The sequence below is a fragment of the Oncorhynchus clarkii genome, chromosome 17 (genome assembly GCF_045791955.1).
Source record: "Oncorhynchus clarkii lewisi isolate Uvic-CL-2024 chromosome 17, UVic_Ocla_1.0, whole genome shotgun sequence".
Taxonomy (NCBI): Eukaryota; Metazoa; Chordata; class Actinopteri; order Salmoniformes; family Salmonidae; genus Oncorhynchus; species Oncorhynchus clarkii.
Window position 1 is genome coordinate 713,421 of NC_092163.1, and position 19,408 is coordinate 732,828.

At 37.7% G+C, this 19,408-nt stretch overlaps 7 non-coding genes across 7 annotated transcripts; all 7 read left to right on the top strand.

The window, feature by feature from the left end:
* Window positions 1–101: 101 nt before the first annotated feature.
* On the top strand, window positions 102–174 carry trnam-cau (transfer RNA methionine (anticodon CAU)). The gene has a single exon. It is a non-coding gene; the product is annotated as a tRNA-Met (tRNA).
* A 612-nt stretch (window positions 175–786) lies between these two features.
* On the top strand, window positions 787–859 carry trnam-cau (transfer RNA methionine (anticodon CAU)). The gene has a single exon. It is a non-coding gene; the product is annotated as a tRNA-Met (tRNA).
* Window positions 860–1,141: 282 nt separating this feature from the next.
* Window positions 1,142–1,214, top strand: trnam-cau (transfer RNA methionine (anticodon CAU)). Its single transcript has one exon. It is a non-coding gene; the product is annotated as a tRNA-Met (tRNA).
* Window positions 1,215–1,482: 268 nt separating this feature from the next.
* On the top strand, window positions 1,483–1,555 carry trnam-cau (transfer RNA methionine (anticodon CAU)). The gene has a single exon. It is a non-coding gene; the product is annotated as a tRNA-Met (tRNA).
* Window positions 1,556–1,823: 268 nt separating this feature from the next.
* On the top strand, window positions 1,824–1,896 carry trnam-cau (transfer RNA methionine (anticodon CAU)). The gene has a single exon. It is a non-coding gene; the product is annotated as a tRNA-Met (tRNA).
* A 459-nt stretch (window positions 1,897–2,355) lies between these two features.
* Window positions 2,356–2,428, top strand: trnam-cau (transfer RNA methionine (anticodon CAU)). Its single transcript has one exon. It is a non-coding gene; the product is annotated as a tRNA-Met (tRNA).
* A 637-nt stretch (window positions 2,429–3,065) lies between these two features.
* Window positions 3,066–3,138, top strand: trnam-cau (transfer RNA methionine (anticodon CAU)). Its single transcript has one exon. It is a non-coding gene; the product is annotated as a tRNA-Met (tRNA).
* The last annotated feature ends 16,270 nt before the right edge of the window (window positions 3,139–19,408 follow it).

Genomic DNA, 19,408 nt, shown 5'->3' on the forward strand with positions numbered 1-19,408 from the left:
CATACCTATATTTTGGCACGGTGGTTTCAACATCAGTGTCAAAATTTGATGTTCGGTATCAATATTTTTTTTTCTTATTTTTGGACACTTTTGAAAGAAGGGCCTCGTTAGCGCAGTAGGTAGCGCGTCAGTCTCATAATCCGAAGGTCGTGAGTTCGATCCTCACACGGGGCAGCAAAGCTTTTAAAAAAACAGTGTTGGCTGAAGTGAAAATTAATTTTCTGTCGTTCTGGACTTTCACACAATACGTACTTTTGTCAAGGTGGATGCCACATCTTAAGGTCCATATCGATATGTATTACTTTAGAATGAAATCAATCTTTTTGTCTCAGGGGTTGTAGAATTTCAGACCATACATATATTTTGGAACGGTGGTTTCAACATCAGTGTCAAAATTTGATGTTCGGTATCAATATTTTTTTTTCTTCTTTTTGGACATTTTTACATGAAGGGCCTCGTTAGTAGGTAGCGCATCAGTCTCATAATCTGAAGGTCGTGAGTTCGATCCTCACACGGGGCAGCAAAGCTTTTAAAAAGAGTGTTGGCTGAAGGTGAAAATGAATTCACTGTCGTTCTGGACTTTCACACAATACATACTTTTGTCAAGGTGGATACCACATCTTAAGGTCCATATCGATATGTATTACTTTAGAATGAAATCAATCTTTTTGTCTCAGGGGTTGTAGAATTTCAGACCATACATATATTTTGGCAAGGTGGTTTCAAAAATTTGATGTTCGGTATCAATATTTTTTTTTCTTCTTTTTGGACATTTTTACAAGAAGGGCCTCGTTAGCGCAGTAGGTAGCGCGTCAGGCTCATAATCTGAAGGTCGTGAGTTCGATCCTCACACGGGGCAGCAAAACTTTTAAAAAGAGTGTTGGCTGAAGATGAAGTGAAAATTAGTTCACTGTCGTTTTGGACTTTCACACAATACATACTTTTGTCAAGGTGGATACCACATCTTAAGATCCATATCGATATGTATTACTTTAGAATGAAATCTATCTTTTTGTCTCAGGGGTTGTAGAATTTCAGACCATACATATATTTTGGCACGGTGGTTTCAACATCAGTGTCAAAATTTGATGTTCGGTATCAATATTTTTTTTTCTTTTTTTTGGACACTTTTGAAAGAAGGGCCTCGTTAGCGCAGTAGGTAGCGCGTCAGTCTCATAATCTGAAGGTCGTGAGTTCGATCCTCACACGGGGCAGCAAAGCTTTTAAAAAGACAGTGTTGGCTGAAGGTGAAAATGAATTCACTGTCGTTCTGGACTTTCACACAATACATACTTTTGTCAAGGTGGATACCACATCTTAAGGTCCATATCGATATGTATTACTTTAGAATGAAATCAATCTTTTTGTCTCAGGGGTTGTAGAATTTCAGACCATACATATATTTTGGCACGGTGGTTTCAAAAATTTGATGTTCGGTATCAATATTTTTTTTTCTTCTTTTTGGAGATTTTTGCATGAAGGTCCTCGTTAGCGCAGTAGGTAGCGCGTCAGTCTCATTATCTGAAGGTCGTGAGTTCGATCCTCACACGGGGCAGCAAAGCTTTTAAAAAGACAGTGTTGGCTGAAGGTGAAAATGAATTCACTGTCGTTCTGGACTTTCACACAATACATACTTTTGTCAAGGTGGATACCACATCTTAAGGTCCATATCGATATGTATTACTTTAGAATGAAATCAATCTTTTTGTCTCAGGGGTTGTAGAATTTCAGACCATACATATATTTTGGCACGGTGGTTTCAAAAATTTGATGTTCGGTATCAATATTTTTTTTTCTTCTTTTTGGAGATTTTTGCATGAAGGTCCTCGTTAGCGCAGTAGGTAGCGCGTCAGTCTCATTATCTGAAGGTCGTGAGTTCGATCCTCACACGGGGCAGCAAAGCTTTTAAAAAAACAGTGTTGGCTGAAGTGAAAATTAATTTTCTGTCGTTCTGGACTTTCACACAATACGTACTTTTGTCAAGGTGGATGCCACATCTTAAGGTCCATATCGATATGTATTACTTTAGAATGAAATCAATCTTTTTGTCTCAGGGGTTGTAGAATTTCAGACCATACATATATTTTGGAACGGTGGTTTCAACATCAGTGTCAAAATTTGATGTTCGGTATCAATATTTTTTTTTCTTCTTTTTGGACATTTTTACATGAAGGGCCTCGTTAGTAGGTAGCGCATCAGTCTCATAATCTGAAGGTCTTGAGTTCGATCCTCACACGGGGCAGCAAACCTTTTAAAAAGAGTGTTGGCTGAAGATGAAGTGAAAATGAATTCTCTGTCGTTCTGGACTTTCACACAATACATACTTTTGTCAAGGTGGATATCTTAAGGTCCAGGGCCTCGTTAGCGCAGTAGGTAGCGTGTCAGTCTCATAATCTGAAGGTCGTGAGTTCGATCCTCACACGGGGCATTAAAGCTTTTAAAAAGAGTGTTGGCTGAAGATGATGTGAAAATTAATTCTCTGTCGTTCTGGACTTTCACACAATACATACTTTTGTCAAGGTGGATACCACATCTTAAGGTCCATATCGATATGTATTACGTTAGAATGAAATCAATCTTTTTGTCTCAGGGGTTGTAGAATTTCAGACCATACATATATTTTGGCACGGTGGTTTCAACATCAGTGTCAAAATTTGATGTTCGGTATCAATATTTTTTTTTCTTCTTTTTGGACATTTATGCAAGAAGGTCCTCATTAGCGCAGTAGGTAGCGCGTCAGTCTCATAATCTGAAGGTCGTGAGTTTGATCCTCACACGGGGCAGCAAAAGTTTTTAAAAGAGTGTTGGCTGAAGATGAAGTGAAAATTAATTCACTGTCGTTCTGGACTTTCACACAATACATACTTTTGTCAAGGTGGATACCACATCTTAAGGTCCATATCGATATGTATTACGTTAGAATGAAATCAATCTTTTTGTCTCAGGGGTTGTAGAATTTCAGACCATACATATATTTTGGAACGGTGGTTCCAACATCAGTGTCAAAATTTGATGTTCGGCATCAATATTTTTTTTTCTTCTTTTTGGATATTTTTGCAAGAAGGGCCTCGTTAGCGCAGTAGGTAGCGTTTCAGTCTCATAATCTGAAGGTCGTGAGTTTGATCCTCACACGGGGCAGCAAAGCTTTTAAAAAAACAGTGTTGGCTGAAGTGAAAATTAATTTTCTGTCGTTCTGGACTTTCACACAATACGTACTTTTGTCAAGGTGGATGCCACATCTTAAGGTCCATATCGATATGTATTACTTTAGAATGAAATCAATCTTTTTGTCTCAGGGGTTGTAGAATTTCAGACCATACATATATTTTGGAACGGTGGTTCCAACATCAGTGTCAAGGTCGTTATCAATATTTTTGAAAAAGCTACGTGTAAAACAGATCTTTCCCTCCGGGTTGTGTGCTCGTCAGAACAACAACCCATTGTGACAGAACAACGGAACGCGATTGTGACGTCATCGTGTAAAAACAGCAACCAGAAGTGTTTATTATTAATAATGTGTTCAGTAAATAATGAAGAGCTTTTTTTTTTGACAACAGCCAAAACACACTATTTACTCTCACACGTTTTACACCGCAGTCATACTCCGGTGATACGGATAAATAAAATAATCTGTTTATTTGTAGAAAGAAAAAGGCACAAAAGGTCTTATTAACAGTCAGATAAACACATTATTATACTATCATTGTCCTCTTCTTCGTTGCTTCCACGTGTTCAGAGACGTTCTCACGCGCCCACACACACATACGCACACACACACACACGCACACACACTCCAGTCTGAGTCACACTCCAGTCTGATCCAGGTCCAGTCTGCTGCAGTCCGGGATTACAGATAGAGTCCTGGAGACAGACACACAGTCAGTAACACAACAGACACACAGTCAGTAACACAACAGACACTCCTCTGTTTTCTACTCTCACAGATAGTCCTGGAGACAGACACACAGTCAGTAACACAGACACTCCTCTGTTTTCTACTCTCAAAGATAGAGTCCTGGAGACAGACACACACTCCATCAGTAACACAACAGACACTCCTCTGTTTTCTACTCTTGTAGAGAAGGGGGGGACGGGGACTCTTGTAGAGAAGGGGGGGACGGGGACTCTTGTAGAGAAGGGGGGGATGGGGACTCTTGTAGAGAAGGGGGGACGGGGACTCTTGTAGAGAAGGGGGGACGGGGACTCTTGTAGAGAAGGGGGGGACGGGGACTCTTGTAGAGAAGGGGGGATGGGGACTCTTGTAGAGAAGGGGGGGACGGGGACTCTTGTAGAGAAGAGGGGGACGGGGACTCTTGTAGAGAAGGGGGGGACGGGGACTCTTGTAGAGAAGGGGGGGACGGGGACTCTTGTAGAGAAGGGGGGGACGGGGACTCTTGTAGAGAAGGGGGGGACGGGGACTCTTGTAGAGAAGAGGGGGACGGGGACTCTTGTAGAGAAGGGGGGGACGGGGACTCTTGTAGAGAAGGGGGGGATGGGACTCTTGTAGAGAAGGGGGGAACGGGGACTCTTGTAGAGAAGGGGGGGACGGGGACTCTTGTAGAGAAGGGGGGGACGGGGACTCTTGTAGAGAAGGGGGGGACGGGGACTCTTGTAGAGAAGAGGGGGACGGGGACTCTTGTAGAGAAGGGGGGGACGGGGACTCTTGTAGAGAAGGGGGGGATGGGACTCTTGTAGAGAAGGGGGGGACGGGGACTCTTGTAGAGAAGGGGGGGGATGGGGACTCTTGTAGAGAAGGGGGGGATGGGGACTCTTGTAGAGAAGGGGGGGACGGGGACTCTTGTAGAGAAGGGGGGACGGGGACTCTTGTAGAGAAGGGGGGGACGGGGACTCTTGTAGAGAAGGGGCAGAGTGTGTTATGAGACTTACTCTCTGATAAAGTCTGTGAGGTAGTAGTGCCAGAAGGGGTCAGGCCTGGAGACAGAACAATACAGACATGTTACCCCCTGATATGTTACATACTGATATGTTACCCGCTGATATGTTACATACTGATATGTTACCCGCTGATATGTCACCCGCTGATATGTCACCTTCACATTAGGGTTCCATCACGACTTGCAGACTTGTTTTTGAGTTGCTGTGCGTTTTGTTGCCAACCTGTTTTGCTACCTGACAAATTTACGGTTTTTACTTTTTAATTACCGTTCATATTTTTGTTTTTTCCTCCTCAACTTTTTCACTCCGGACGCTTTATCTGGACACGATTCGTCAGGACCTCCAACAGCCGAAGCTAAGTAGTAACATTAACATGATGCCTTCTAATTGTAGTCGCTGTACTCGCCTTACGGCGAGGATAGCTGTGCTACAAGCCCAGCTTCAGACGCAATCGCTAGGCAAGGGTAATTTCAGTGTAGGAAAGGATGAGACCGCGTCTGTGCCACCAGTAAGTACAGATAGTAGTATAAATCCCCTGGCACAGTCCCCGCAGCCGGACAACTTTCTCACGGTTTCTGGAAGGAAATGCTGTAGGAACGCTCAACCGGTGTCGCTCATTCAGCCGACAGAAACTTTCAACCGGTTTTCCCCATTAAGCAGCGGGTCGGAGTCAGAGGCCGAGTCTTCTCTGGTCTCTACTCCTCCCGTTACGGGGTCTGAGACGCCGAAGCTTCCCACCATTAGCTCTGACAAATTGAAAACTCTAGTCATTGGCGACTCCATTACCCGCAGTATTAGACTTGAGAATCATCCAGCGATCATACACTGTTTACCGGGGGGCAGGGCTACCGACGTTAAGGCTAATCTGAAGATGGTGCTGGCTAAAGCTAAAACTGGCGAGTGTAGAGAGTATAGAGATATTGTTATCCACGTCGGCACCAACGATGTTAGGATGAAACAGTCAGAGATCACCAAGCGCAACATAGCTTCTGCGTGTAAATCAGCTAGAAAGATGTGTCGGCATCGAGTAATTGTCTCTGGCCCCCTCCCAGTTAGGGGGAGTGATGAGCTCTACAGCAGAGTCTCACAACTCAATCGCTGGTTGAAAACTGTTTTCTGCCCCTCCCAAAAGATAGAATTTGTAGATAATTGGCCCTCTTTCTGGGACTCACCCACAAACAGGACCAAGCCTGACCTGCTGAGGAGTGACGGACTCCATCCTAGCTGGAGGGGTGCTCTCATTTTATCTACCAACATAGACAGGGCTCTAACTCCTCTAGCTCCACAATGAAATAGGGTGCAGGCCAGGCAGCAGGCTGTTAGCCAGCCTGCCAGCATAGTGGAGTCTGCCACTAGCACAGTCAGTGTAGTCAGCTCAGCTATCACCATTGAGACCGTGTCTGTGCCTCGACCTGGGTTGGGCAAAACTAAACATGGCGGTGTTCGCCTTAGCAATCTCACTAGGATAAAGACCACCTCCATTCCTGTCATTATTGAAAGAGATCATGATACCTCACATCTCAAAATAGGGCTACTTAATGTTAGATCCCTTACTTCAAAGGCAATTATAGTCAATGAACTAATCACTGATCATAATCTTGATGTGATTGGCCTGACTGAAACATGGCTTAAGCCTGATGAATTTACTGTGTTAAATGAGGCCTCACCTCCTGGCTACACTAGTGACCATATCCCCCGTGCATCCCGCAAAGGCGGAGGTGTTGCTAACATTTACGATAGCAAATTTCAATTTACAAAAAAAAAAATGACGTTTTCGTCTTTTGAGCTTCTAGTCATGAAATCTATGCAGCCTACTCAATCACTTTTTATAGCTACTGTTTACAGGCCTCCTGGGCCATATACAGCGTTCCTCACTGAGTTCCCTGAATTCCTATCGGACCTTGTAGTCATAGCGGATAATATTCTAATCTTTGGTGATTTTAATATTCACATGGAAAAGTCCACAGACCCACTCCAAAAGGCTTTCGGAGCCATCATCGACTCAGTGGGTTTTGTCCAACATGTCTCTGGACCCACTCACTGTCACAGTCATACGCTGGACCTAGTTTTGTCCCATGGAATAAATGTTGTGGATCTTAATGTTTTTCCTCATAATCCTGGACTATCGGACCACCATTTTATTACGTTTGCAATTGCAACAAATAATCTGCTCAGACCCCAACCAAGGATCATCAAAAGTCGTGCTATAAATTCCCAGACAACACAAAGATTCCTTGATGTCCTTCCAGATTCCCTCTGTCTACCCAAGGACGCCAGAGGACAAAAATCAGTTAACCACCTAACTGAGGAACTCAACTTAACCTTGCGCAATACCCTAGATGCAGTTGCACCCCTAAAAACTAAAAACATTTCTCATAAGAAACTAGCTCCCTGGTACACAGAAAATACCCGAGCTCTGAAGCAAGCTTCCAGAAAATTGGAACGGAAATGGCGCCACACCAAACTGGAAGTCTTCCGACTAGCTTGGAAAGACAGTACTGTGCAGTACCGAAGAGCCCTTACTGCTGCTCGATCATCCTATTTTTCTAACTTAATTGAGGAAAATAAGAACAATCCGAAATTCCTTTTTGATACTGTCGCAAAGCTAACTAAAAAGCAGCATTCCCCAAGAGAGGATGACTTTCACTTTAGCAGTGATAAATTCATGAACTTCTTTGAGGAAAAGATTATGATTATTAGAAAGCAAATTACGGACTCTTCCTTAAATCTGCGTATTCCTTCAAAGCTCAGTTGTCCTGAGTCTGCACAACTCTGCCAGGACCTAGGATCAAGAGAGACACTCAAGTGTTTTAGTACTATATCTCTTGACACAATGATGAAAATAATCATGGCCTCTAAACCTTCAAGCTGCATACTGGACCCTATTCCAACTAAACTAGTGAAAGAGCTGCTTCCTGTGCTTGGCCCTCCTATGTTGAACATAATAAACGGCTCTCTATCCACCGGATGTGTACCAAACTCACTAAAAGTGGCAGTAATAAAGCCTCTCTTGAAAAAGCCAAACCTTGACCCAGAAAATATAAAAAACTATCGGCCTATATCGAATCTTCCATTCCTCTCAAAAATTTTAGAAAAGGCTGTTGCGCAACAACTCACTGCCTTCCTGAAGACAAACAATGTATACGAAATGCTTCAGTCTGGTTTTAGACCCCATCATAGCACTGAGACGGCACTTGTGAAGGTGGTAAATGACATTTTAATGGCATCGGACCGAGGCTCTGCATCTGTCCTCGTGCTCCTAGACCTTAGTGCTGCTTTTGATACCATCGATCACCACATTCTTTTGGAGAGATTGGAAACCCAAATTGGTCCACACGGACAAGTTCTGGCCTGGTTTAGATCTTATCTGTCGGAAAGATATCAGTTTGTCTCTGTGAATGGTCTGTCCTCTGACAAATCAACTGTAAATTTCGGTGTTCCTCAAGGTTCCGTTTTAGGACCACTATTGTTTTCACTATATATTTTACCTCTTGGGGATGTTATTCGAAAACATAATGTTAACTTTCACTGCTATGCGGATGACACACAGCTGTACATTTCAATTAAACATGGTGAAGCCCCAAAATTGCCCTTGCTAGAAGAATGTGTTTCAGACATAAGGAAGTGGATGGCTGCAAACTTTCTACTTTTAAACTCGGACAAAACAGAGATGCTTGTTCTAGGTCCCAAGAAACAAAGAGATCTTCTGTTGAATCTGACAATTAATCTTAATGGTTGTACAGTCGTCTCAAATAAAACTGTGAAGGACCTCGGCGTTACTCTGGACCCTGATCTCTCTTTTGAAGAACATATCAAGACCATTTCAAGGACAGCTTTTTTCCATCTACGTAACATTGCAAAAATCAGGAACTTTCTGTCCAAAAATGATGCAGAAAAATTAATCCATGCTTTTGTCACTTCCAGGTTAGACTACTGCAATGCTCTACTTTCCGGCTACCCGGATAAAGCACTAAATAAACTTCAGTTAGTGCTAAATACGGCTGCTAGAATCCTGACTAGAACCAAAAAATTTGATCATATTACTCCAGTGCTAGCCTCTCTACACTGGCTTCCTGAAAGCAAGGGCTGATTTCAAGGTTTTACTGCTAACCTACAAAGCATTACATGGGCTTGCTCCTATCTATCTCTCTGATTTGGTCCTGCCGTACATACCTACACGTACGCTACGGTCACAAGACGCAGGCCTCCTAATTGTCCCTAGAATTTTTAAGCAAACAGCTGGAGGCAGGGCTTTCTCCTATAGAGCTCCATTTTTATGGAACGGTCTGCCTACCCATGTCAGAGACGCAAACTCGGTCTCAACCTTTAAGTCTCTACTGAAGACTCATCTCTTCAGTGGGTCATATGATTGAGTGTAGTCTGGCCCAGGGAGGGTGAACGGAAAGGCTCTGGAGCAACGAACCACCCTTGCTGTCTCTGCCTGGCCGGTTCCCCTCTTTCCACTGGGATTCTCTGCCTCTAACCCTATTACAGGGGCTGAGTCACTGGCTTTACTGGGGCTCTCTCATGCCGTCCCTGGAGGGGGTGCGTCACCTGAGTGGGTTGAGTCACTGATGTGGTCATCCTGTCTGGGTTGGCGCCCCCCCCCCCCCCCTTAAGTTGTGCCGTGGCGGAGGTCTTTGTGGGCTATACTCAGCCTTGTCTCAGGATGGTAAGTTGGTGGTTGAAGATATCCCTCTAGTGGTGTGGGGGCTGTGCTTTGGCAAAGTGGGTGGGGTTATATCCTTCCTGTTTGGCCCTGTCCGGGGGTGTCCTCGGAGTGGGCCACAGTGTCTCCTGACCCCTCCTGTCTCAGCCTCCAGTATTTATGCTGCAGTAGTTTATGTGTCGGGGGGCTAGGGTCAGTTTGTTATATCTGGAGTACTTCTCCTGTCCTATTCGGTGTCCTGTGTGAATCTAAGTGTGCGTTCTCTAATTCTCTCCTCTCTTTCTCTCTCTCGGAGGACCTGAGCCCTAGGACCATGCCCCAGGACTACCTGACATGATGACTCCTTGCTGTCCCCAGTCCACCTGGCTGTGCTGCTGCTCCAGTTTCAACTGACCTGAGCCCTAGGACCATGCCCCAGGAATACCTGACATGATGACTCCTTGCTGTCCCCAGTCCACCTGACTGTGCTGCTGCTCCAGTTTCAACTATTCTGCCTTATTATTATTCGACCATGCTGGTCATTTATGAACATTTGAACATCTTGACCATGTTTTGTTATAATCTCCACCCGGCACAGCCAGAAGAGGACTGGCCACCCCACATAGCCTGGTTCCTCTCTAGGTTTCTTCCTAGGTTTTGGCCTTTCTAGGGAGTTTTTCCTAGCCACCGTGCTTCTTCACCTGCATTGCTTGCTGTTTGGGGTTTTAGGCTGGGTTTCTGTACAGCACTTTGAGATATCAGCTGATGTACGAAGGGCTATATAAAATAAATTTGATTGATTGATTGATGTTACATACTGATATGTTACATACTGATATATTACCCGCTGAAATGTTACCCACTGATATGTTACTGATATGTTACCCGCTGATATGTTACATACTGATATGTTACATACTGATATGTTACCAGCTGATATGTTACATACTGATATGTTACCAGCTGATATGTTACATACTGATATGTTACCCGCTGATATGTTACCCGCTGAAATGTTACCCACTGATATGTTACCCACTGATATGTTACATACTGATATGTTACATACTGATATGTTACATACTGATATGTTACCCGCTGATATGTTACCCGCTGATATGTTACATACTGATATGTTACTGATATGTTACCCGCTGATATGTTACCCGCTGATATGTTACATACTGATATGTTACTGATATGTTACCCACTGATATGTTACATACTGATATATTACCCGCTGATATGTTACCCGCTGATATGTTACATACTGATATATTACATACTGATATGTTACATACTGATATATTACATACTGATATGTTACATACTGATATGTTACATACTGATATATTACCCGCTGAAATGTTACCCACTGATATGTTACCCACTGATATGTTACCCACTGATATGTTACCCACTGATATGTTACCCACTGATATGTTACCCACTGATATGTTACCCACTGATATGTTACATACCGATATGTTACATACCGATATGTTACATACTGATATGTTACCCGCTGATATGTTACATACTGATATGTTACTGATATGTTACCTACTGATATATTACCCCCTGATATGTTACATACTGATATTTACATACTGATATGTTACATACTGATATGTTACATACTGATATATTACCCACTGATATGTTACATACTGATATATTACCCACTGATATGTTACATACTGATATATTACCCGCTGATATGTTACCCGCTGATATGTTACATACTGATATATTACATACTGATATGTTACATACTGATATATTACCCCCTGATATGTTACATACTGATTGATATATTACATACTGATATGTTACATACTGATATATTACCCGATGATATGTTACAAACTGATATGTTACATACTGATATATTACATACTGATATGTTACATACTGATATATTACATACTGATATGTTACATACTGATATATTACCCCCTGATATGTTACATACTGATTGATATATTACATACTGATATGTTACATACTGACATATTACCCGATGATATGTTACAAACTGATATGTTACATACTGATATATTACCCCCTGATATGTTACATACTGATATGTTACATACTGACATATTACCCCCTGATATGTTACATACTGATATGTTACATACTGATATATTACCCGCTGATATGTTACATACTGATATATTACCCGCTGATATGTTACATACTGATATATTACCCGATGATATGTTACATACTGATATATTACATACTGCTATGTTACATACTGATATATTACCCCCTGATATGTTACATACTGATATGTTACATACTGATATATTACCCGCTGATATGTTACATACTGATATATTACCCGATGATATGTTACATACTGATATATTACCCGCTGATATATTACATACTGATATGTTACTGATATGTTACCCACTTATATGTTACATACTGATATGTTACATACTGATATATTACCCGCTGATATATTACATACTGATATATTACATACTGATATGTTACATACTGATATATTACATACTGATATGTTACATACTGATATATTACCCCCTGATATGTTACATACTGATATGTTACATACTGATATATTACCCGCTGATATGTTACATACTGCTATGTTACATACTGATATGTTACATACTGATATGTTACATACTGATATGTTACCCGCTGATATGTTACATACTGATATGTTACATACTGATTGATATATTACATACTGATATGTTACATACTGATATATTACCCGCTGATATGTTACATACTGCTATGTTACATACTGATATGTTACATACTGATATGTTACATACTGATATATTACCCGCTGATATGTTACATACTGCTATGTTACATACTGATATGTTACATACTGATATGTTACATACTGATATGTTACCCGCTGATATGTTACATACTGATATGTTACATACTGATATATTACCCGCTGATATGTTACATACTGATATATTACATACTGATATGTTACATACTGATATGTTACATACTGATATGTTACATACTGATATGTTACATACTGATATGTTACATACTGATATATTACATACTGATATGTTACATACTGATTGATATGTTACATACTGATATGTTACAAACTGATATGTTACATACTGATATATTACATACTGATATGTTACATACTGATATGTTACCCGCTGATATGTTACATACTGATATGTTACATACTGATATATTACCCGCTGATATGTTACATACTGATATATTACATACTGATATGTTACATACTGATATGTTACCCCCTGATATGTTACATACTGATTGATATATTACATACTGATATGTTACATACTGATATATTACATACTGATATGTTACATACTGATATATTACATACTGATATGTTACATACTGATATATTACATACTGATATGTTACATACTGATATATTACATACTGATATGTTACATACTGATTGATATGTTACATACTGATATGTTACATACTGATATATTACCCCCTGATATGTTACATACTGATTGATATATTACATACTGATATGTTACATACTGATATGTTACATACTGATATGTTACATACTGATATATTACATACTGATATGTTACATACTGATATATTACATACTGATATGTTACATACTGATATATTACATACTGATATATTACATACTGATATGTTACATACTGATATATTACATACTGATATGTTACATACTGATATATTACATACTGATATGTTACATACTGATATATTACATACTGATATATTACATACTGATATATTACATACTGATATGTTACATACTGATATGTTACATACTGATATATTACATACTGATATATTACATACTGATATATTACATACTGATTGATATGTTACATACTGATATGTTACATACTGATATATTACCCCCTGATATGTTACATACTGATTGATATATTACATACTGATATGTTACATACTGATATGTTACATACTGATATGTTACATACTGATATATTACATACTGATATGTTACATACTGATATATTACATACTGATATATTACATACTGATATGTTACATACTGATATGTTACATACTGATATGTTACATACTGATATATTACATACTGATATATTACATACTGATATATTACATACTGATTGATATATTACATACTGATATATTACATACTGATATATTACATACTGATATGTTACATACTGATATGTTACATACTGATATATTACATACTGATTGATATATTACATACTGATATATTACATACTGATATATTACATACTGATATGTTACATACTGATATATTACATACTGATATATTACATACTGATTGATATATTACATACTGATATGTTACATGATATGTTACATACTGATATATTACATACTGATATATTACATACTGATATATTACATACTGATATGTTACATACTGATATATTACATACTGATATATTACATACTGATATATTACATACTGATATGTTACATACTGATATATTACATACTGATATATTACATACTGATATATTACATACTGATATGTTACATACTGATATGTTACATACTGATATGTTACATACTGATATATTACATACTGATTGATATATTACATACTGATATGTTACATACTGATATATTACATACTGATATATTACATACTGATATGTTACATACTGATATATTACATACTGATTGATATATTACATACTGATATGTTACATACTGATATATTACATACTGATATATTACATACTGATATGTTACATACTGATATGTTACATACTGATATATTACATACTGATTGATATATTACATACTGATATATTACATACTGATATATTACATACTGATATGTTACATACTGATATATTACATACTGATATATTACATACTGATTGATATATTACATACTGATATGTTACATACTGATATATTACATACTGATATATTACATACTGATATATTACATACTGATTGATATATTACATACTGATTGATATATTACATACTGATATATTACATACTGATATGTTACATACTGATATGTTACATACTGATATGTTACATACTGATATATTACATACTGATATGTTACATACTGATATGTTACATACTGATATGTTACATACTGATATGTTACATACTGATATGTTACATACTGATATGTTACATACTGATATATTACATACTGATATATTACATACTGATATGTTACATACTGATATGTTACATACTGATATGTTACATACTGATATGTTACATACTGATATGTTACATACTGATATATTACATACTGATATATTACATACTGATATGTTACATACTGATATGTTACATACTGATATGTTACATACTGATATGTTACATACTGATATATTACATACTGATTGATATATTACATACTGATATGTTACATACTGATATATTACATACTGATATATTACATACTGATATGTTACATACTGATATATTACATACTGATTGATATATTACATACTGATATATTACATACTGATATATTACATACTGATATATTACATACTGATATATTACATACTGATATGTTACATACTGATATATTACATACTGATATATTACATACTGATATATTACATACTGATATATTACATACTGATATATTACATACTGATATATTACATACTGATATATTACATACTGATATATTACATACTGATTGATATATTACATACTGATATGTTACATACTGATATATTACATACTGATATATTACATACTGATATGTTACATACTGATATGTTACATACTGATATGTTACATACTGATATATTACATACTGATATATTACATACTGATATATTACATACTGATATATTACATACTGATATATTACATACTGATATATTACATACTGATATATTACATACTGATATATTACATACTGATATATTACATACTGATATATTACATACTGATATATTACATACTGATATATTACATACTGATATATTACATACTGATATGTTACATACTGATATATTACATACTGATATATTACATACTGATATGTTACATACTGATATATTACATACTGATATATTACATACTGATTGATATATTACATACTGATATATTACATACTGATATATTACATACTGATATATTACATACTGATATATTACATACTGATATATTACATACTGATATATTACATACTGATATATTACATACTGATATATTACATACTGATATATTACATACTGATATATTACATACTGATATATTACATACTGATATATTACATACTGGTATATTACATACTGATATATTACATACTGATTGATATATTACATACTGATATGTTACATACTGATATATTACATACTGATATATTACATACTGATATATTACATACTGATATATTACATACTGATATATTACATACTGATATGTTACATACTGATATATTACATACTGATATATTACATACTGATTGATATATTACATACTGATATGTTACATACTGATTGATATATTACATACTGATATGTTACATACTGATATATTACATACTGATATATTACATACTGATATATTACATACTGATATGTTACATACTGATTGATATATTACATACTGATATGTTACATACTGATATATTACATACTGATATGTTACATACTGAAATGTTTAGAGTCAGTTCAGAATGACAGAACTCACTGGTCTTTGAGGGAAGAAGAAGGGAAGGAGGAGGACGACAGCTGGGATCCATCTGCAGAGAAACAAAACATTCAGCGAGAGACAGACAAAACATGTTCATTCAGTGTGTGTGTCTACATGGGTGTGTGAGTGTGTGTGTGTGAGTGTGTGTGTACATGGGTGTGTGTGTACATGTGTGTGTGTGTACATGTGTGTGTGTGTGTGTGTGTGTGTGAGTACATGGGTGTGTGTGTGTGAGTGTGTGTGTACATGTGTGTGTGTGTACATGTGTGTGTGTGTGTGTGTGTGTGTGTGTGTGTGAGTACATGGGTGTGTGTGTGTGAGTGTGTGTGTACATGTGTGTGTGTGTGTGTGTGTGTACATGTGTGTGTGTGTGTGTGTGTGTGTGTGTGTGTGAGTACATGGGTGTGTGTGTGTGTGTGTGTGTGAGTGTGTGTGTGTACCAGTGTTGTGCAGCTCCACTGCTACCCCTCTGAGGAAGGACTCCAGTCTTCCAGGAGACGAAGACAGGAACCCAACAAGCCACCTCAAGGCCCACACATGACCCTGCACACACAGAGACACACACGTTGGTCTTACTATTCTTGTGGGGACCAAACAAATTGATTCCCATTCAAAATCCTATTCTTCCTAACCCTTTCCCCTTCCTAACCTTTTCCCTGTGGGGGGGACAGACTAATTGTCCCCACTTGTCCAAATGGTCCTTGTTTTACTATCCTTGTGAGGACTTCTGGTCCCTACAACAACAGTAAAGCCCAACACACACAACACAAATGAATAAACTAGTTAATCTAGTATTACTGGAACTACACACAAATAAATAAACTAGTTAATCTAGTATCTAGTATTACTGGAACTACACACAAATAAATAAACTAGTTAATCTAGTATCTAGTATTACTGGAACTACACACAAATAAATAAACTAGTCAGTTAATCTAGTATTACTGGAACTACACACAAATAAATAAACTAGTTAATCTAGTATCTAGTATTACTGGAACTACACACAAATAAATAAACTAGTTAATCTAATATTACTGGAACTACACACAAATAAATAAACTAGTCAGTTAATCTAGTATCTAGTATTACTGGAACTACACACAAATAAATAAACTAGTTAATCTAATATTACTGGAACTACACACAAATAAATAAACTAGTCAGTTAATCTAGTATCTAGTATTACTGGAACTACACACAAATAAATAAACTAGTTAATCTAGTATCTAGTATTACTGGAACTACACACAAATAAATAAACTAGTCAGTTAATCTAGTATCTAGTATTACTGGAACTACACACAAATAAATAAACTAGTCAGTTAATCTAGTATCTAGTATTACTGGAACTACACACAAATAAATAAACTAGTCAGTTAATCTAGTATCTAGTATTACTGGAACTACACACAAATAAATAAACTAGTCAGTTAATCTAGTATCTAGTATTACTGGAACTACACACAAATAAATAAACTAGTTAATCTAATATTACTGGAACTACACACAAATAAATAAACTAGTCAGTTAATCTAGTATCTAGTATTACTGGAACTACACACAAATAAATAAACTAGTTAATCTAGTATCTAGTATTACTGGAACTACACACAAATAAATAAACTAGTCAGTTAATCTAGTATCTAGTATTACTGGAACTACACACAAATAAATAAACTAGTCAGTTAATCTAGTATCTAGTATTACTGGAACTACACACAAATAAATAAACTAGTCAGTTAATCTAGTATCTAGTATTACTGGAACTACACACAAATAAATAAACTAGTCAGTTAATCTAGTATCTAGTATTACTGGAACTACACACAAATAAATAAACTAGTTAATCTAATATTACTGGAACTACACACAAATAAATAAACTAGTCAGTTAATCTAGTATCTAGTATTACTGGAACTACACACAAATAAATAAACTAGTCAGTTAATCTAGTATATAGTATTACTGGAACTACACACAAATAAATAAACTAGTTAATCTAGTATATAGTATTACTGGAACTACACACAAATAAATAAACTAGTCAGTTAATCTAGTATATAGTATTACTGGAACTACACACAAATAAATAAACTAGTCAGTTAATCTAGTATATAGTATTACTGGAACTACACACAAATAAATAAACTAGTCAGTTAATCTAGTATATAGTATTACTGGAACTACACACAAATAAATAAACTAGTTAATCTAATATTACTGGAACTACACACAAAAACCCTATAGTTTTTGTTGTAGTTGAATTTTTTTGACTCCCCGATTTTGATCTTGTCTCATCGCTGCAACTCCCCAACAGGCTCGGGAGGCGAAAGTCGAGTCATGTGTCCTCTGAAACCTGACCCTCTTCAAACCACACTTCTTAACACCCACCAACTTAACCCGGTAAACACCTGACGACCGGGGTCAGCCTGCAGGCGCCAGGCCCGCCACAAGGAGTCGCTAGAACGCAATGAGCCGAGTAAACCCTATAGGACTCCCAATCACGGCCGGTTGTAATCAAACCCGGGTCTGTAGTGACGCCTCTAGCACTGCGAGGACCCAAGGAGAGCTATTTAATAAAAAAAAAAAAAACTTTTTCAGATGAGATTGAGATGCAGAAAACAATTTCAGAACAGGGGCGGCAGGATAGCCTAGTGGTTATAGTGTTGGACTAGTAGCTGAAAGGTTGCAAGTTCAAGTTCAAACCCCCGAGCTGACAAGGTACAAATCTGTCCATCTGCCCCTGAACAGGCAGTTAACCCACTGTTCCTAGACCAGTTAACCCACTGTTCCTAGACCAGTTAACCCACTGTTCCTAGACCAGTTAACCCACTGTTCCTAGACCAGTTAACCCACTGTTCCTAGACCAGTTAACCCACTGTTCCTAGACCAGTTAACCCACTGTTCCTAGACCAGTTAACCCACTGTTCCCAGGCCGTCATAGAAAATAAGAATTATAAAGGTAAAATAAATGCTGGAGGTGTTGTCACTAGTCTAGGTAGCAGGCCTTTTATACCCCTCCAACCATCCTACCCCTCCATGTCAGTTCTCATCCTACCATCCTACCGCTCCATGTCATTTCTCATCCTTCCACTCCATGTCAGTTACCATCCTACAATCCTACCGCTCCATGTCATTTCTCATCCT